The sequence below is a fragment of the Notamacropus eugenii genome, chromosome 5, assembly GCF_028372415.1.
Source record: "Notamacropus eugenii isolate mMacEug1 chromosome 5, mMacEug1.pri_v2, whole genome shotgun sequence".
In the NCBI taxonomy this organism is placed as follows: domain Eukaryota; kingdom Metazoa; phylum Chordata; class Mammalia; order Diprotodontia; family Macropodidae; genus Notamacropus; species Notamacropus eugenii.
Genome location: NC_092876.1, coordinates 199,311,352 through 199,333,372, shown reverse-complemented (window position 1 = coordinate 199,333,372; position 22,021 = coordinate 199,311,352). Strand labels below are relative to the sequence as shown.

Below are 22,021 nucleotides of genomic sequence, written 5' to 3'. Positions count from 1 at the left end.
AATTAATGAGAACAAATCTCAACTACTCTTCTGAGGGACATATCATGCAGTAGAAGGAGAACCAGACTTGGAATCAGGAGAGACTTGGATTCAAATTCATCCCAAGGCTTACTAGCTGTAAGCAAGTCATTAACTTCTCCTAATCTCAATTTCCTCAATTGGAAAAATAAGAATATATTGTAACTACTTTACAAAGCTAGTGTGAGGAACAAATGAGACACTACAAACCCTTCAAACCACTGCATCTCCCGACCCCATGTTCTGGGTGATTATTCCCACTCAGCATTTGGACCCCTACCTCGGGTGTGTTGGTCCAATTGGGGAACTAGCCAGTGCAAATTCACAAAGTCCAATACACCTAACTGGTCATAGATCCCAAGCCATGCTTTGATCCCTTCCAACAATCCATCTATCCCCTTTACCGGGGATTGATGGACAGATTTTAAGAATTCTTTAATTCTGGATGGAGAAAACTTTCATTTTCATTTTCAATGACCTCTAACTGAAATTTAGCATTTCATTCAATTACTCAAAAGTTTTATTTTGAGAAAGGGTCTATAGGCTCCAAACTGGTCACAGATACACACACAGAAGTCTAAATTCTTATCATCTTACCTTACACCAGTAACACTCCCATTGATTTCCCCCTCTAATACTTCCCTTTGCTATCTCTGTGGCCTCCCAGACCAAAACACTCTTCCCTGGCCACCCCAACCAGAATATAAGCCCCTTGATAACAGGAACTATTCTGCTTCTTGTATCTGTATCCTTAGTGCCTAGCTTAGTGTTTGACATATAAGAAACAATTAATACTTTTTATCCATTCATTCTTTGAAAAGTTCTTTGTAAAGTTTAAGATGCCATATAAATATCAATTAGAATCACACAACTTCAACCTGCATTCGCAATTTTAGTTCTCACCTAATCTAAGCCATAGAGGCCATTTCCAGTCACCTGATCTATATCTTGCCACTGGACCCAGATGGCTCTAGAGAAGAAAATGAGAACGGCCTCATTTCTAGAATATATAGAGAACTGAGTCAAATGTACAAGAATACAAGTCATTCTCCAATTGATAAATGGTCAAAGGATATGAACAGGCAATTTTCAGAGGAAGAAATTAAAGATATCTATAATATGTGAAAAAATGCTCTAAATCACTTTTGATTAGAGAGATGCAAATCAAAACAACTCTGAGGTACTACATCACATCTATCAGATTGGCAAACATGACAGAACAGGAAGATGATAAATGGAGAGGATGTGGAAGAGTTAGAACACTAACTCATTGTTGGTGGAGATGTGAGCTCATCCAACCATTCTGGAGAGTGGTTTGGAACTATGTATGCCCAAAGGGCTACAAAAATGTGCATACCCTTTGACCTAGCAATATCATTTCTAGGACTGTATCCCCAAGAGATCATAAAAATGGGAAAGGGTCCCACATGTACAAAAATATTTATAGCAGCACTCTTTGTGGTGGCCAAAAACTGGAAATCAAGGGGATGCCCATCAACTGGGGAATGGCTGAATAAATTATGATATATGAATGTAATGGAATACTATTGCACTATAAGAAATGAACAAGAAGACTTCAGAGAGGCCTGGAAAGACTTATATGATCTGATGCTGAGTGAAAGGAGCAGAACCAGGAGAACTTTGTGCACAGCAATGACCACAGTGTGCAAGAGTTTTTTTCTGGTAGATTTGGAACTTCATGGCAATGTAAGGACTTTGAAAAAAAAATTCCCAGTGGTCTTCTAAGGCAAAATGCCTTCCACATCCAGAGAAAGAACTATGGAATTCTATTGCAGAATGTAGCAGATCATTTTTTGTGTATGTATTATAGTTTGGATTTGTTATATGATTTCTCCCATTCATTTTAGTTCTTCTGCACAGCATGACTGTAGTGAAAATGTATTTAATAGGAATGTATGTGTAGATCCTATATAGAATTGTATGCCATCTCAGGGAGGGAGAGGGGAGGTGTGGGGTAGTCAGGGGCAAAAATAAAATCTAAGTTATATGGTAGTGATTGTAGAACACTAAAAATAAATAAAAATTAATAATAATAAAGAAAGAAAAGAAAAGAAAATGAGGCTGGAGACTTTGCACAGCCCTCCCTCACTTAAATCCAATTCACTTGCAAGTCATGGCATCACCTCCCTGAAGTCATGGTCCTCTTGGAGAATGAAGGACAAACAGCAACAAGCCAAGCCAAAGAAGTGTGAAATTCCAATGCAAAGGTCTTCCATCTTAATGTTCAGTCCTTTCTTCTCTTCTCTTGGGTACCTCATCTCCCCTATTTTTTTTTCCTCTATAAAATGAGGGGTTGGACAAGCTTGTCTCTAGAATTCTGTGATTCCCTCACTCTTTTCTTTGCCCTTGCTTCTCTGCCTTCTTCTCTCATACGCATGACTGTGGACCAGATTTCACCATTTTCCGATCTCTCTTCTTTTTTCTCCTTCATTCTTTCCCCACTTCCTTTCTCAGTTCTCCTCTTCTCCCCATACTCTTCTGTCCATTTGCACCAGCTCTGCTGAGGCTCCCCTAGGTTCCTCTTAGTGGCCTAAAGTTTACAGTCACATATATGCAGACAGGAAGGGAAGCTTTCAAAACTGTCAGTTAAACAGCCATGGAGGAAGAACACTCGAGTTTCCAAGTGGCAAATATAGTGGTGTGACTAACAAAGCCATTACCCCACCTAGAGTACAAAGAGAATTTAGAATCACAGGTTGCCAGGTAAACTTCCATGTTTAAGAAAATGTCATGTTTCCTCTTATCTTTGAGTGTTTGAGACTCTGCCTTTACAAGACAGTTTAGAAAGAAAACAGATGACACACTAGAAAATATTGCTGTTACAAAAGCTGGTTTTCTTTTTCCTTTTCATAAAAAAAATGATGGAAAAATTGAAGTTTTCAAGTCATAGATCTACACACATACACATTCATGTGTGCACACATATATGTGTATATGTGTATGTACAATATGTGAACGAATGTGATCACAGCCCTTCAGATTTGATTGCTTTGAGCTTTCCTATCTGCCTAAAGTCTTCCCAGTTGTCTTTTTTATATCCAGCTAGTATCAAGGAATGGTAAAACATAGGGAGTCAATGAACTTCATAATGGTTACAGGGATGTGAAAGATTATTTTGAGACTTAGAACGGGCTTGAATAACATGCAGTCCACCAAAGAATTTTGGGCAGCTGCAAAAAAATGCAGGGTTGCCACTGCATACTCTCCTGTTTGTCACGTGACCCACAGCAACCAAACATCATCAGTCTGTCTCTAATCTAACCGATATGCAGCTGGAAGAAGTTTGATCTATTAAATTTGGCTCCTACCTACCAAGTTGCACAGGTCCACTTACAGATGATACTTCATTGAGAGAACAGACAGACATCTCTGACCTTGAATCCCTGTTCACGTATTCATATTCTATCGAAGGTAAGTGCTTGGCATGACTTCTCAAGAAGGGGTAGAAGGGAGAGAGAATTTGGAACTCAAATTTTTTTTTTAAATGTTAAAAATTTGTTTATATTTAATTAGGAAATATTTAATGAAATAAATAAAAATAATTTCTAAAAAAAAAGAAAAAAAGTGCTTGAGTCTACACTAAGAATAACTTTAATTAGTTTAAGGTTAAGGCCTTAAAGAAAGTTCCAAGGTAACTTTAGGAGATCCAGAAAGAGCTAGGCACAGACCAGAAAAGCCTAGCATAGCTAAGAGTGGATCTGGGTTCTAAAGCCACCAATAAGCAGCCTTAAAATTGCAGAAGAAGCACATTGTAGTTGTCCACGCTCTCAATCATATGCTTTCATCAATAGGTGTTATCCAGAGATAGTGATGCTACTATTCACTTGTTTCAGTAGCATCTGACTCTTCATGACCCCATTTGGGGTTTTCTTGGCAAAGTTACTGGAGAGTTTGCCATTTTCTTCTTCAGCTCATTTTACAGATGAGGAAACTGAGGCAAACTGGGTTAAATGACTTCCCCAATATCACACAGCTAGTAAGTGTCTGAGGTCAGTTTGAAGTCCAGAAGATTGAGGCTTCCTGACTTCAGACCTAGCACTCTCATTGAACCACACAGTTGCCTTAAAGTTGTAATGATACAGACTCTCAACAATATCGTGGCCATATGTCTCAACCTCCCAGCTAGAGGAGGGGGATTTTCCTAGACAATGTCAAGTTCCTGGAAAATATTAGGATTAAATTCTTTTTATTTGATCTAGGGAGAGAAGGGAAAATTCTTGAAAAATGAGTATATGGGAATTGAATGATCTGCCTCCATTCAGGCATCCATCTAGGCCAGAAGGCCCTGATGACACCTCCTTATACTAACAACTGATTCCTGCAACCTCAGCTTGGAGTTCAAGGACACTTCCATTGTCCATCTCTATAAAGGAAAAGGAAATAGGTTGTCCTGTGACAATGACAGAGGGGCCCCGCTCTTAGTCACTGCAAGCAAGATTCTTGTCAGAGTCATCCTTCATCAGCTGATCCTTCTCTTGGAAGATGGTTATTTCCCCAGGAGCAAGTGTAGCTTCAGAAAGGGATAAGGAATGGTTGATAGGAGGTTTGCTGCCTGACAACTCCACAAGAAATGCCAGAAGAAGAACAGAGGTCTATCTATATATGATGTTTGTCGATCTGACTTTGGTACTGTCAGTCATGACAGCTTGTGGAAGATAGTGGCAAAATTTGATTGCCTGGAGAAGTTCATCAGTAATATGTGGCATGTGTGCATGAGTTCTGTATAATGGATGATATTGCGACATACTAAAGACAAAACAAACCAAAAAAACCACCCTAGATTCTTACTACTATCAGTTATTTGAAGGTGTAGGTCTAATGGGAAGGGAGTTGCCTATGGCAACCCAAGGTCAAGGGGGATTCCAAGGGCTTAGGGAAGTTCTAGAGGCCTGTATATTTCTTAAGTCGCAATATTCCAGAATGTAAGCACATAGCACTAAAGTCTCAGTAGTATTTTTAAATATTAAGAATTAATGTTATAGCACTGTTTTTGGTCCTATGCTGTGGTTCTTCCTTGACTCCCTAAAGTCCAGGGCTATATCAAGGTAGGTTGTGGCAGTTTGGTGGTTTAGTAGTTATAGGGCTGAACTGCTTCAAGCACTTTCTGGATTACTAGTTGTATGACCCTGGAAAAGTCACTTTAACTCTCTCAGCTCCAGCCTCAGTTTCCTCATTTATAAAATGAATACAGTAATAGCATGTACCTCCAAAGGTTCTTGTGGGGAGCAAATGTGATGACACATGTAAAGTGCTTTGCAAATCTTACAGAAAATGTAGACTTAGATCCTCAAAGAGATTAAAAGGAATATCCCTTTGTTAATCAAGAGGTGTTCCCTAGTTTATCAAGCACCATTTTCTATCATTTCATTTATTTTTCAAGAATTTATCATTTATTTTCACATTCTTTTCTTTTTAAATTTTTTGTTCCAAACTCTCTTCCTCCTATCCCTCCCCTACCCCTAAGAAGGCAAGCAATATTAAATCAATTATACATGTGAAATCATTCAAAACATATTTCCACATTAGCTTTATCACAAAAAAGTAAGAAAAAGAAAAAAAAGAGAAAAATTAAACTTCAATTTGTACTCAGAGTTCATATGTCCTCTCTCTAGAGGTGGATAGTGTTTTTTCATCATGAGTCCTTTGGAATTGTCTTAGATTATTGTATTGAACAAAGTAGCAAAGTTTTTTATAGTTGATCATCATTACAACATTACTGTTATTGTGCATAATGACCTCTCAATTCTCACTTCATGATGCATCAATTCCTATAGGTATTTTTTTTTTCTGAAACCATCTCCCTCATTCTTATAGCACAATAGTACTCCATCAGAACATATGCCATTCCTCAATTGATGAGCATCTTCTCAATTTCCAACTCTTTGCCACCGTAAAAAAGAACTGCTATAAATATTCTTTTCCTTTTTCTTTTGGAGTACAGACCTAATAGTGCTATTGCTGCATCAAAAGGTATACACAATTTTATAGTTCTTTGAGCATAGTTCCAAATTCTTCTCCAGAATGCTTGCAGTAGTTCATAACTCCACCAACAATTTATTTGTATACCTGTCTTCCCTCATCCACTCCAGTATTTGTCATTTCTGATAGGTGTGAGATGGTACCTCAGTTGTTTTAATTTGCATTTCTCTAATCAATGGTGATTTAAACATTTTTCCACATGACTATAGATAACTTTGATTCCTTTTTCTGAAAACTGCTTGTTCATATCCTTTGATCATTTATCCACTGGGAAATGACTCCTTATATATTTGACTCAGTTTTCTATATATTTGAGAAATGAAGCCTTTATCAGAAAAATTTGCTATAAAATTTTTTCTATTACTTCATTATCTATGGTTCCTTTCAACAAAATGCAATTTCCCTGCTTATCTGTTTTAACAAGGTCTATTTTTGCTTTTGCTTCATCTGAGATCATGAGAGCTACCCCTGCCTTTATTACTGTAGCGGAAGCATATTAGAGTCTGCTCCAGCCCTCTATTTTTACTCTGTGTGTATCCTTATTTCAAGGGTGTCTCTTGTAAATAACATATTTTGGGACTCTGATTTCTAATCCATTCTGCCACCTACTTCTGTTTTATGGGTAAGCTCATCCCATTCAGATTCAGTTATGATTATTAACTATGTACCATCCTATTTTCTACTCTTTAAGCTTCTCTCTCCTCAAAAGTCTATTTTGTTTCTGACTACTGCTTGCCATAATCCACCCTCCCCTCTGTAGGGACAAATAAGCCCCAAAGTTATTGAACTCTATCTATTTAAACCCAAAGCTTGAGATTCCAGGCTATGGGTTACAGAAGCTATGAAAGTAACTTTCTACTTCTTGACTTTGAACTTAACTTATTTTATCAAAATTGGGCTCCACTCTTTGGGGGATGGAGAGAGAACACTGTCCCAAGTTTCAGGCTTTTTTGCCTGCTGTTTTCTCAGTTAGTCCCAGGGGTCAGTAAGTTTTCCATGGTGCTGTGATCCTGGGAGAAGTGTGGTCACTGTTCTTCTGGTTGGAGCTCAGGTCTTCACCCAGGAAGGGCCCCTGTTCCCTTAAAACCATAAGTGTTCCTTTCTGCCCTGGAACACACATAGAACTGGGTGATGGGCAATGGAGTTCCCAAGCAGCTTCTGAGCTTGATGTAAGTGCCCACACAGGGGTCCCCTATATTGAACTTATATGTATTGGACAATAATCTTTGTGATTATTGTCCAATCCCCCTACCATCTCTGAGCAGTGAGAGCTTCTGAATCTGTTGCTACTGCTATCCCCACCACTGTAGCCTGCAAGGCCCATCCCTAGGGTGGCCAGATCCAACGCCATTGTCATGGACCTCTCTTTCCAACCTTCTAAGTTGTCTTGGGTTGGAAAAAAATGCCCCACTCTGACCCCTCATTGGCTATGCTACTCCAGAATTCTATCTGACGTATTATTTTAATGTTATTTATAGGGGATTAGGGGGGAAATTTGCTTAAATGATTCCTCTTCTATGGCATCTTTGCTCCCCTATTAGTTAAGATTGAGAGCTAGAAGATACCCCAGCAGGAGTGGAGAACCTGCCCTAGAGGCTCTCTGGTCCACACTTTCATTTTATAAATAAAGCACTGAGGCTAGGAAAAGTTAATAATAATAATAAATAAGGATAGCTTATTTTTCAGTCTTTTCATATTTATATTGCATCTACTGTGTGCCAGACTCAGTGCTAAGTGATTTACAAATATTATTTCAATTGATCCTCACAACAACTCTGGGAGATAGGTGCTATTATTATTCCCATTTTACAAGTGAGGAAACTGAGGCAAACAGAAGTTAAATGATTTGCCCAGGGTTACCCAGCTAGCGAGGCTCTGAGGCCAGAATTGAAATCAGGTCTTCCTGACTCCAGGCTCAGAAGTCTATCCACTGTACTTTTTTAGTTGCCTGTTAAGTGACTTGTCCACAGTCATTAAGTAGCTGCCATGGAATTTTAAGCAAGTTTCTCTGACTCAAAATCATCTACATAGCTGACAAAGTGATCTTGTTATAGAATAGGTCTGACTGGGTCACTCTCCCGTTCAAAAACCTTCAGTAGCTCCCTATTGCCTATAAGATATTACAGATGTACCCTACCCTTTAAGATACCCTATAATCTAGCTCCAACCTATCTTTACAATGCTATTTCTCACAACTCTGCAAAGTCAACTGCAGACAAGTGGAGTTATGAGAGATCCAACAGAGCAGCGACTACAACCTAAAGGACTCCAAGTCTAACATTCTTTTCACGACATCACATGGCTTAAATGGCTTGTAAAAATGGCAAGAATGAAACTATATGGAAATGTGTATGTGAAATAACATTAAGATTACAAAAAAATCATGACACAAGATTAAACAAGCAAAACACACTAGTTACAACTAAAAAAAATTATATGCATTAATGCTGACTAGAATCCTGAAGGCCCAACAGGAGGAGAAGCTTTGTGGAGGACATCCTTCCCTCTTTCCTGACCTCTGCCTGCCTAGCACCCAGATGCCAACCAGTGTCCCAAGTTCTCATAGGAGCAGACTCTAAGGAGTCCATCCCTTCCTCTATCCTGACTTCCTAGACTCGGTTTTTATCAAACACTAGATTCTCCCTCACCGATGAATGACCCCATTTGGGGTTTTCTTGGCAAACTGATGGGATGATGGAACCTGGACCCCTGAAAGGAAAAGACCATGTCTTTGAAAGCAACCCAGTTCTTGGATTTTTCCATATATTTCAGCAGCCCAAATCACTGGCACCTCCACCCAAGGCAACTTTTCATGACCACATTTGGGGCTTTTTTGGCAAAGACACTGAATTTGTTTGTCATTTCCTTATCCAGCTCATTTTACAGATGAAAACTGAGGCAAACAGGATTAAGTGACTTGCTCAGGGACACACAGCTAGTAAGTGTCTAAGGCTGGATTTGAACTCAGAAGTCTTCCTGATTCCAGGTCCCACACTCTATCCATTGTGGACCCTAGAATGTTTACTTACTAGCTAGTCATCTGTCCTATGCCTTTACATATATACATATATATATACACACACACACATACATATATACATGCATGTATGTATATATAGATATATGTACGCACAAAGACATACTATATATACACATGCATATATGTGCATATATATACATGTGTATGTGTGTATGTCTCCTCCATTAGAAAGAATTCTCCTTGAGATAAGGAAGCATTTCATTTCTCTCTCTGTATTTCTAGTGTTTAGCACAGTACTTGGTACATAGCAAACCCTTAATAAATTCTTTTCTATTGCATTAACAGAGCTGGAATGATGTAAATTCGAAATTTCATAATGTACTTTTTTTCAGTAAAGTTACTTAAACACCAAACAAAAAGAAGGTAACTAGGACTGATAATGATGATGGTGCCATGCATAATTAGACTGGAGTGGATAAAGGCTACATCTTCTAAATGAAGTATTATCCAGTAACAATGTGCAGTGCAAATACTCCAGCACTGAAGTGCTGAATAAACACCGATAAGAACGTAACTAGAAACCTCTCTTTGTGACCCTACAGCTGGCCAGAAGTCTTTATTTTCCTGAGGGCTGAAGAAAGGAGAAGCTTCCAGGCTACTCAGAAGGATAGACTAGGCAATAAAGTTTTCCTTCTTAAGTATCTGTAGTAGGGGGGGGGGGGGGGGGGCAGAAGGAAAGCTGATGGTTTGAAATAACAAGTCCAGGACAGTAGCCAGGCACTTTCCTAAACACAAAAAGAGAAAGCCCTCCCTCAGATTCTCCTCCCATTTCCTCAGAACAGCAGCAGAATGCACCCACTAGAAGTGAAGTCACGCCCTCCACACGGAGCTTTCTGGTGGCTTGAGTCAGTCAGACCCCTCTGACCTAAAAGTCTTCATGTGGTGTTCATATGCAAGTTTCCTGGGAAGCTTAGCCAGCAAACTTAAGGTTTATAAAGCCTCACTTGAGGCTCACTTGACCCTTACTTGAATTAGCATTCCACAGAGGAGTCAGGAATTCCTAGAGAATCTACAGCTTAATGGAAGTGAGACTGATGCTTATAGACACAAAGGTCAGAGAAATGGATGGGATTAGGGAGTGGTAAATAATCGGGGGGGGGGGGGGGGGGGGGGGGGGGGGGGGGCCAGGCGCCAGAGTGAAAGGACTATCAAATAGGTTAATTAGGTGATCTAGATGGGATTAAGGAGTGGTCAATGCTTTCAATGAGGATGAACTGGGCAGCAAGGTCAGCTACTGCACTGATGGCAAATTCTTCAATTTGTAAAGGCTACAAGCCTAGACCAAAGTGGAAGGAATGTTGGTGCATAATTTTGTTTGCAGATGATTGTGCACTCAATGCAGCCTCTGAAGCGGAGATGCAACAGAGTATGGATCAATTCTCTGCTGCCTGTGCTAATTTTGGCCTAATAATTAAGACCAAGAAAACACAGGTGCTCCCTCAGCCACCACCACACCATCCACACATGAAACCACTGGTTATAGCAAAGGGAGAAGTTTTGAATGCTGTGGATAAGGTAATTTCCCTTGGGAGTGTACTTTCTAGGGATGTGCACATTGATGATGAGGTTGACACATGCATTGCCAGAGCTAGCTCAGTGTTTGGGAGACTCCAGAGAAAAGTTTGGGAGAGAAGAGGTATTAGACTGACTACAGAGCCATTGTGCTGACCTCATTGTTGTATGCCTGCGAAACATGCACAGTCTACCAGCACCATGCCAGGAAACTGAATCACTTCCATTTGAACCATCTTAGGAAGATTCTGAGGATCACCTGGCAGGATAAGGTACCAGACACGGAGGTCCTTACTCAAACCAAACTGTCAAGCATTCAAACTCTGCTTCAGAGAGCACAGCTCTAATGGGCTGGCCATGTTGTTCAAATGTAAAATGTTTGTTTGCCAAAAAAGACTATTTTACGGAGTACTCACATGGGGCAGGCAATCAAATGGTGGTCAGAAGAGGCAATACAAGGACACTCTCAATGTCTCTCTCAAGAACTTTGGAATTGATTGTGTGACATGGGAGACACTGGCACAGGACTGCTCAGCTCTGATATGGTGGGCCCATATCAGAGAAGGTGCTGTGTTCTATGAGCATAGCAGAATTGAAACAGCTCAGAGGAAACTTAGGATGCCCAAATTTAGAGTATCCATCTCAAATATTCACATGGACTATCTGTGTCCAATCTGTGGTAGAGCACTCTGAGCTCCTATTGGTCTGATCAGCCACAGTCTGACATATTGAAACTTGACTTTATCCTAGTAATGTCATTTTGGTCCTCTTTGAGAACAAAGGACAACAACCAACCAAGGAGTGGTCAGTATATGCTAGTAGTGTGGGGTGGGTTAAAAGAAACAGTGAAAGGAATGTCAAGTAAGCTAATTAGATGATCTAGGAGGGCTGGGGTGGGACAGTTGCCTTGGGCAAAAGCCCCAGTGATCTGCGCTATTGAAATGTATGGGAAAATCCAGGGACTGGGTTGCTTTCAAAGATATGGTCTTTTCTTTTGAGGGTCCAGGTTCCATCATCCCATTAGTTCGTCCTTAGCAGTGTGCTGGAAAGTTTCACTTGCTCTAATTTCTAGAATTCTTCCAATTTTGCTCATTTCGGTGCTTTTATAGAGAACCCAAAGAGGTAACAAAATCCTTCAATCAATTGCAGTAGAGCTATTGTCTGGCATCATTTCAGTTCACCAAATGCTTTTCAGGGTCCTGTGATTGAAACTGACTGACTAGGCAGTAAGTAGGGATATGTGAGGAGATTGTTGGTGTGGTATTAAGAAGGAACATAAACAAGGAATGTAAGTACTCAAAGGATCACAAGTCAGGTGATTTATTATTCACAGGCATACAAGTCATCTGCAGCAACCCCACTCTAAAGTCCAACAGGAGACGCAGGCAGTGGTATGAGTGGTATGAGTACGAGTACCCCAATTAATAACCCACATCTCCTGGGTCTCTGCCCTTAAATCTGATTGTGGTTATTAGGCCAATTCACAGGGACTGAGTTGGAAGGGGACCTTTCTTACAGACCATAAGAGCATTGTGATTAGGAAAGTTTGCTAACTTTGCATTAATGAAGTTTGCTAAACTTATTATGATCAATAGTATTTAATTCCTTCCTTAGAGGTGATTTAACTAGTACCAGGCACTTAAGAACTTCTGAAGTTGTCCAACATAGAGTCACTTCTGTTAACTTGGGCCTAGCTAGCCTAGCAATGAGCCAATTCAACAGGATGGGGTTGAATAAATCAGTTACCCTACCCTTACACTGATAAGAAAGGCCTGCGCAGAGGAAATAAATATGGCCAAGGCAACTCATATGTTTGGCACCTCCTTTTTCCTTTCGTGGTGTCCTCACAGTTTCTCCTTGGTTCAGTATCTCTGCTGGACAGGTCACTCAACTGAGATACCTGCACCTGCTCCTCTCTGCAGCTCAATTCCAGACAGCCAGGGCTAATTCTCTGGACTTTCTGAGCCTACTCTCTTTTGGGCTTGGTATCACCTGAGAAGAAGAGAGGAGAGAGAAAAATCCTTTCCCCCTGGTTCCAGTCTTACAAAGACAAAAGAAGAAATGTAAATACCTTCTCAAGCACTGGATTCTTATTCTACAGCTGGCTCTCTTCTCAACTGCCAGAGCTGAAAACCTCAACTGGCAGAGAGAACTATTTTCTCTTAGATTCAGTTTGGTTGCTTTTAAAAGTCTCCAGTCTCCCAGAGAATAGCTAGATATCCTCTAATTCTATCAAATGGATGTGAAAGCAAGGACTCCAACGTACACAGGAAGGCTTCTATCACAGGTTCTTAGGTCTGCTTTTTTAAAAGGCAATGAACTTTTAAGGGGTCAATGATCACTTTAATCAAACACATACATCAAATTCACTTAGTTCAGGGGGAAAAGTCAGCACACTGAACTTCAGATAAAATACAGAGACAGGGCTTCCAGCTGCCTGACAAAAGCAATACATACATCATAGATCAACAGACAGATCCAACTGTCTGACCATTACATACATCAGTGATGTGGATAGAAACAGTGCCCTGAGAGGTAAAAATAATATTAAGGATGCCTTTATCTTGAAAAATTTCTTTATCTTGCAAGACTTCCCCTAGATCTACAACCCCCCATAAGGAAACCCCAAAAACATCCTATATAAGTCTGGTTCTTTTCCTATGTTACTGCCTTTATTTAGCATCTTGCTAAATCTCAGGCCCACTACTTTCGCATCAATAAAATTCCCAGTGGCTACAGAGAAGTGAATTCATTCACATTTTGAACCAGCTCTCCCCTCTCTCTCTTTAACACCAGAGAGAGAAGCACCAACATTTGGGTTTTCAAAGCTCCTTAGTGGCTGCCCAGAGTCTCCTCTGGCCAAACAAACACTTCCAAGGAGTAAGCCCCAAAGTAAAACCTCACCCTCAGAGTATATATACACTTTTCAGAGCCAGAAGGCATCACAACCCTTGAGAACCAGTGCCTCATTAGAAAATTAACAAAAGGTGTGGGCCTTCCTACAAATCTTTCCTAATCAAACTCCCCTAAAAGGGCAGAACCATTAATGGGTGAGGAAGATATTCCTGTTAAGAAGCAAAATTATATTAACAATATGCAAAAATGCATTGTCAATACAATGGATTGAAGAATTTCTTTATGCCTCTTAAGTGAAAAATGTAAGTACTTTACACTTCCTTTTACCTAAATGTCTCCTTAAGTATTACCGAAGTCCCAAAGCCAATTTACAATGACTTGTCATTAGCTTCCAGGGGCATTTCAAACCTGGGCAACCTAAACATAAGGGGCCACTGGGGATTGGGACATCCCACAGTACAGCTTCTGCCCCTTGTACAAGGTATCTTCTGAAACTGGAGCTTCTTCCTCAAAGGGGGCATTCTTTTGTGAAGAGACTGCTCAAGCATTCCTAGGTCTAATCAATATATTTTAGACTCCTTTCTTAGGCCCATAGACTCTCCCAGTCAGCCTGTAAAAGGACCTCCCTAGGTCAAGAGCTTTTGTTTCCCACCTCACTTGCCTACCCAATCTTCCCCAAGATATTTTAACTGAGGGAAGTAAATTATGCCCCTAGTCCATAGTACCAGCACCATGCATATTACCTTGAACTAAACTATGAGGAAGGAAATGGAAGAGAGAAGCCCCGCTTTGAACTCCTGTTGCTAAGCCCAGGTAACCGTCCACCTCACTCATAAAGGTATTCTTTGTGGCTGGTAATCAAAGTTTCCCTCCTCTCCCAGTCCATCATAGGCAATCTCTGCCCGCAAGTAAGATGAAATTCTTCTACCTCCAGAGTCAGGGATATGCTGAGAGTTTCCCTTGTGCTTTTTCAGGCAGCCTGGATCTCCCGGGATATTTATGAAGTGTCCAGAAGACTAAGAAATAGTCCCAACTTGAGAGTTAAATAGTTGCAAGAGAACTTCCATCCCTGAAAGAAGAGAGAAAGTCAGCGACATCATACGTGATTCCTCCCAGCACTTAGCACAGCAAAGTTTGCTCTCAGCTCAGCAAATACTTGATGGATTGATTGTAAGATCAGCAGGCAAACTCCGGGTGTTAATGAGGTATCAAGCTTCAGGACAAATTAAAAGTCTAATCTGCTCTACAGGTTTAAGAACTCTTATAAATGTTATAGATTCCTGCCAGCACATATAGTATTTGATTTATATTTGGGGCAGCATGAAGTCTCCAATAATGAGGTTTAGGAATCCAGTCACTTCGCAGGCATTAAATACATGTTCATTGAATCCCCACTGAGATGACCCAGCAAAGGGAAATAGAATTGTTTTTGAGAGGGTAACTGTACACAAAACTGCCTCTTTAATCCCACTGTTACCACCCTATTACGGGTCCTCATTGCTACCAACCTGGACAATTTCATTAACTTTCTAACACAATGTGGCATATTGTGCTAGACTTGAAGTCAGGAAGGCCCAGGTTCAAATCTTACCTTAATCGCTTAATAACCAGATGACTCTGGGCAAATTCCTTAACTAAGTTCAGGGTTGTTATTAGGGTCAAATGAGACAGTGTTTTGGAAACCTTAAAGTATTGTTTAAATAATAAATGCTTTGTAAAGTATATTTAAATTCAAGATATTATTAGTGCTATTATGATATTCCTGCTTCCAATCTGTCTTTTATACTAGACCAGACTAATCTTCCCTATCAGGTCATGTCACTTCTCTGCTGAAAAATCTTCCTTGGCTCCCTATTGCTTCCCAAGTAGTTTAAACACTTTTATGTAACAGGTCAATGAAGTGGTCCTCTCAATCTGTAGCATCTCACACCTCTCACATAGGTAAGTGACCAACTCTCTTTGTTGCCTCGCTCTCTCCAATCTGCTCTCACAGTAGCAGGTCTAGGTTCCCAGAGAAAATCTATCAACATATGTTTATACTCAAATTCTCTCACTGTCCTACGAGTAACCCCAGTAAGGAGAAATATACTCACTACTCTCGTTCTTGAGTCCCCACCAATGTATTTCCATTTACCCAACCAGCCACTCATAATAATGATATTTTTAAATCTTAAGCACATTTACTTAGCAATAATACAAAAGATAAAAGGCTGTAAAAGATACTCATGTTAAAGCAAATGAATATTTAATAAACATATCACAATTCATATATAACCTAGAACCCCGTCACCAATTAATTCAGAATCTGTAGGGGAGAGTGGGCATACACAACATTAACTTTTCAATAAGGCACATGAGTTCAGGGTAACTCACAACTCTGGAATTGTAAATGTGTTATTCTCCTTTTTTCTACCTCAGTATGAGCATCGTCTGACACATGGACAGATCCTCTCAGCATGTTTGGTTCATGCTATCTTTGCACATATTAGATATAAAGAAGCTTGCTTCTGGAAGAATCATAATGATGCTTAAGGAGAGTGACTTGCAGACACTTTGGAGCATTCTGTCAATGGTTCTGGTCAGACAACCACATGGTGAAAGGGAGACTCTGCTTAGCTTTGGAGACATTCAAAAATATCCATCAGCACCCGTCAGCATCAGCCACCATCTTTTTTGTCTCATTTATTCTTGGGAAATCTAGAGGACTCTTGCTCCTGACATCTCCACTCTGAGGCCACACAGTCTCATGAAACAGACATTATCCCTTGGCCTTTCTGTTTCTTTCCCATTCCAACTGAAGGGAGAAGAACTTTATGGCCTAATGAGTTCAAAAGATTATCATGAGGAGGCTCTGGCATCCCAGTGTTTCAAAGCCTGGCTTCTAGACTACTTGTTGTAGTCAATACAGCATCAATGCCCTGCAAATGAAAGAGTTATCTTCCAGATCCAGGCTGGCAGAAGCTGAGATGAAGATTCATCTGCCAGTCATGGCACTTTTGTCCATAAACTTTGTAAGCTTATGTACAATACTACAGAGGAACTGATCCTACTCCCTCAGAGAATGAAATGAAGTGGAGATATAGGGTAAAATGGTTCCATGTTTCCTCTTGCTATATGTTTGAGTAAATATTCCTTTGTAAAAACTTGTTGTTATTCAGTCATGTCCAACTTTTCATGAGCCCATGGACCATTTCACACCAATACTGTCCACAGGGTTTTCTTGGCAAATATACTGGAGTGGTTTGCTATTTCCCTCTCCAGGGGATTAAGGCAAACAGATTAAGGGATTCACCCAGGGAGACACAGCTAGTAAGTGTCTGAGGTCAGATTTGAACTCATCTTCCTGACTCTAGGCTCAGTGCTCTAACCATTGAACAACCAACCTAGCTGCCACACTGTAAAAACTAATTGATATGAAGTGTTTAAATGAAACTGGACTACTAGTCACTGCCTCATAACAATGAGTAAAATGAAGCTGGAAGGAGAGAAAAGAAATCCCAAATCTTTCGGATACTTTGGAACCCAGAGGGGAGATGTCAACTTAGTCTTGCCTGGCTAGGTGGTACGGTGGACAGAGCCCTGCCTGGAATCAAAATACCTAAATTTCTTTCACATACCTCAAAGCATGTGTATTTGCTTTTATCCTGTGGATGACTGGCAGGGAAAGAATCCCCAACTTTGCAAATGAAATTCACACATATTCACCATCAAGTTTCACAACAAGAACTCAAAGAATGAGGTTCCCTTAGGAGGGAAGGCCTCTCCAATCAACACTGTTAGACGAATTATGTAAGGAAAGTGATTGCAGCAGGCCAGAACTAGCAAATTAACGGAGAACAATCAGACACAAGGCAGAAGCAGAAGGGTTTCAAAGTTATACTGTCAGGAAGCCATGCCAGGATAGGAACAACACCAGACTTGGGGTCTGGGGCCCTGATTCTCAACCCTGGCTCTGTAACTTACTCTGTGACCTTGGAGAAGTCTTTTCACCACTTGAGACCTCAGTTTCTTCATGGGTAAAATGAGGGTACCATAAAGATGATTTTCAAGTCTCTGAGATCTAAATCCCATGATTACACAAAACTCATTATAGCAGGGGTGTGCTGAAGCTAGCTCTAACCAACTCAGGAGAGCCAACTGTTAAATCTTCAAAGTGAGCATAAATGACAAACACTACAAATCAAAACAATAGCTTTGTTGACTGCTTAGAATTAAGAAAGGAAAAGAGAGAATGTTAGTAATACAGATAAAATTTAAAATGTGTCACACTTTTTTTGGAGAGCCAGTTATTAAAAACCATTTACCAAGATACCAACAGAGGTCAAAAATTAAAGATGGATTGATTCAATTGATTGAAACTCTCCTATTAACTGAAAAATAAAAAAGAATTGTAGAGCATTTGGGAATGGACAAGGGGCAGTCTTCCACTTGAGGCAATATTTATGGGTGGCTGATACAAATGAGATCTATAGAAATATAGCTCTAGTAATGGGACAGCAATGAACAAGGAACAATTCCTCTGAGGGGAATCTGTTTGAGACTGTCATTACCAAAAGAGAAAGAGACTCTTTCTGAAATTTAGGTTGGGAATTGAATTTAAGCTAGATCCTAAAGATGAACATTCATAGGAGGAAAGAAATGTTCAACTTATTCCAAATCATAACTGATGTCAAAAGACAATGAGTGCTGCATTTTATGTGTGTCCAAAGGCTCTCCATAATGGGCTCTTTTTGAAACAAGTCTTATTTTACTAATTAAAAATAAAAAGGAACACTTGTTTTTTGACCCTAGAGCAGTACAGGATAATAAGAAGCCAATTAAAATGATAAATTGGCTTCATAAGTTTTGAGGGCAGCTAGGTGGTACAGTGGATAGCGCTCTGGAGTCAGAAAGACTCATTGTCCTGAGTTCAAATACAACTTCAGACATTTACTGTCTATATGACCCTTAGCAAGTCACTCAACCCTGCTTGCCTCAGTTTTCTCTTCTGTAAAATGAACTGGAGAAGGAATTGGCAAACCAAAATCCCAACTGGGGTCTTGAAGAGTCCAACACAACTGAAAAATGACAACAACAGAAGTTTCACATACCCAGAGGGTTTTTTTTAATGTTTCATAGATACCTTTTTTCACCTACGTTGACATCACTTCCCATTGATTCAATCTCCCTTCCCAATTAGTACCCTTCCCTATATATAAAAAATGTTTTGTTAAGTTAAATAAAAAGCCCAATTCATTTGTCATGTCTGACAACTGGAGTCCATATAAATTCCCAAGATCCTTATTCCAATTCTCACACAAATAGAAGCCAGGCTTCTATTAAAGGTCTCCTATTCTAGAGCAAGCTTCATCTCCCACTTGGGCTCTAAGAGGACCCAAAAGGTTCAGGGATGATTCTCTAATGCCACTGGCTTGAACCCCCATGGGTATGCTTTCCTTCAAGATTATCAGTTGAGAATCATTTTAGATATCCCACTGACAAACTTTGTGTATGTTACAAGTATCAAATGACAAGCCCCATTCAAAGGCTCAGTGCTTGCCTTCAGTGTGTGTCACTGACAGACCCACAAATTGGTCAAAAATCCAATGTTCCCAAGTCATAGTCAATCTGACCGTTCCACTTTTATCAAAATTACCATGCCATGTTAGTCTTTGTACAGATGGGCTCACTAGCTGGCGAACATTTCTATTCTTTGTAGCTTTCAACAGAATATGTAACACAGTCTTTTAAAACATGTGATCAAGACAGATAAAAAAGGTTCCCAAAAAGAGGAAGAAGTCTGCAGGACTTGAAATAGACTGATACAATTTCTTTAACAAAGCATTTCTTCTGAAGCTTTATAAGCAGTTCTGTCTTCCTAGCTCACAGAATTAACAGTTATTTTCTTTGTAACCTGGTAGTACTTAAAACTGAGCCATACACTGTCTGAACTACATTAAAGGGATCTGTTTCCTCTTGAACCAGAGAAAGAAAGAAAAAAGCACTTTATTAAGTGCATACTGTGTGCCAGGCACTGTGCCAAGTGTGTTACAAATATTATCCCATTTAAATCTCTCCCTAGAAGGTAGCTGCCATTATTACTTTCATTAACTGAGGTTAAGTGTTGTTGTACTTGTCCTTCATTTTCGAAGAGGACCATGACATCAGAGATATGATGACATGACTTGCACTTGACTTTGACTTGAGTGAGGGAGGGTTGTGCAAGGTCACCAGCCTCATTTTCTCCTCCTGAGCCATTTGGATCCAGTGACTAGATATTCATCAAGATGACTGGAGACAGCCCAGAATACAATGAGAGACTTTGGCCTTTTAGCCTAAGACTTTTTCAGTTACTCACTTAAAGTTTGGTAATACCCATTCAGTGAATAGGCCCCTTTAAAAAGTAGTGAGGGGATGGCCCCTTTAAATAGGGAGGGGCAGGAGCCTCAAAGTTGTTGTTTTGACCAGAAACAGTTATTATTGATATCACTCTAAGCCTGGAGGGTCCAAAAACAGTCATTGAGTGGAGCTTGGGCAGGGAATCGTTGTTCTATCTATGGGCTTCTAAGTGCATGGGGTCAAACAAAGATTTTAGGAAAGGAAAGAAAGAGGGAGGGAGGGAAAGGAAGGAAGGGAAGGAGGGAGAGAGAAAGAGAGAGAGAGGGAAAGAAGAGAGAGAGAGAAGGAAGGAAGGAAGGAAGGAAGGAAGGAAGGAAGGAAGGAAGGAAGGAAGGAAGGAAGGAAGGAAGGAAGGAAGGAAGAGGAAAATTAAATGACTTGTAGCACCAAGCTGCCTGGGTGTGGTATCAACAGTATTTTCCTGCATATTTAAAAGAAATCATTCCTTTCTTTGTAAGGATCAAATGAGATAATATATATAACATAATTTGAAAGCATTAAAGCACAATATAAATGCAGATTATCATCATCATCATTATTAACCCAGCTTCCCCAATGTCCCCTCCCCTTCCACAGTAAGCTACATGTCACTTGCACAGTCCGACCTCGAACTACCAGCGTGAGCCCTCAACATAAAGTCAAAAAGCCTCAGTGGCTGTGTGACCTTGGGCCATTCCATTAACCTCTCCAGGCTTCACTTTCCACATTTGCTTGGACTAAGTGATTTTTAAAGGACTCTTCTAACACCAAAAGCTATGACATTCTGCATTGATAGTACTTAAGTCCAGTGAGGTACAACACTGAAGGATGGTAGCTATTAACATGCACAGTGAATTAAAAAGAGCTAACATTTAGATGTTGTTACTGTTCAGTCATGTGCAATTCTTTGTGACCCCATCTGGGGTTTCCTGGACAAAGGTATTGGAGTGATTTGTCATTTTCTTCTCCAGGTGGGGAAACTAAGGCAAACAGGATGAAATGAGTTGCCCAGGGTCACACCGCTAGTACTGTCTGTGGTCAGATTTTCACTCAGGTTTTCCTTATTCCAGGACTGGTACTCTTTCCACTGCACCACCTAGCTGTCCCATTACATTAACATAGTGCTTACTCTGTGCCAGGAACTCTGCTAAGGGTTGACAATTGCAATTATCATCTCTTGATCCTCACAACTTGAGCAATTATTATCCCCATTTTACAGTCGAGGAAACTGAGACAAACAGAGGTTAAATGACTTGTCCAAGGTTCCACAGCTAGTAAATATCCAAGGTCAAAGGCAGGTACTATTATCATTCCCATGTTACAGATGAAGAAACAGAGGTTAAGTGACTTAACCAGAGTTTCACAGCCAGGAAGTATCTGAGGCTAGATTTGAACTCAGATCTTTGACTCCAGGCCCAACACCCCATCTAGAATATAAGTAAAAAGATTCCAGAATTTTTTTTAAGTATTTACTTTTTAATTATAAAAAATAAAATATATTTTATATTTATATATAGAAAATTTATAAAAAATTATTTTTTTTTAAAGTATTTAATCCTAGTGCACTGTAAGTACCACAAGGATATAGACAATGTTCTTTTTAAAGACAGAGCTCATTGGAAATAAATTACAAATTAGAGTTGGATGAATCTACTGCCTTAAACATAACAGAAAGAATTTGGGGCTCCATTTTTCTCCATTGCATTTTTATAATGCTTCAGCTTTTACCCCCATTATTTCATTCAGTTCTCACAAAAACCCTATAAAGTCAGAAAAGTAGACATTATTATTATTCACATTTTAGAAATGAGGAAACCGGATGCTTGATTGATTTAAAGCCTGAAGGGGCCTTAGAGGTCATTTATTCCAACTCCATCATTTTACAAATGGGAAAACTAAGGCAGGAGAGAGCATAGCCAGGACTCAGACAGACGCCTTCTCCAAGGTCCTAATATATCATACTGCCACCCAGTTGTTTTTATCAGAGTAATAGATATTTTTGATTGAAACACTTTTTGAAAATTCTCCATTCTGCTTCTACAGATTTGTTGCTGCTGTTTTTGACATGTAGAAATTTCCTTGGATGTCTGGTGTGGTAATTCCCCTTTGGTGGCAAAACTAAACCACACGTTTTGCAAAGGCCTGATAATGGAATTGTTGCATCATGAGGCAATCGTTGAGCCCAGAACATGAAGCCCTCAAGACCAGAGGATAAATGCCTACTGCCCTCTATCTATA

At 39.9% G+C, this 22,021-nt stretch overlaps 1 long non-coding RNA gene across 2 annotated transcripts in view; it reads right to left on the bottom strand.

Annotated features, from left to right (window-relative positions):
• The window catches only part of LOC140505653 (uncharacterized), a 45,259-nt gene that overhangs the window by 8,581 nt on the left and 14,657 nt on the right, over nt 1-22,021 (bottom strand). For both annotated transcript variants that reach the window (XR_011967594.1, XR_011967593.1), the window contains exon 2: nt 14,355-14,495. This is a non-coding gene — a long non-coding RNA (uncharacterized lncRNA). The remainder of the gene's footprint in view (nt 1-14,354; nt 14,496-22,021) is intronic.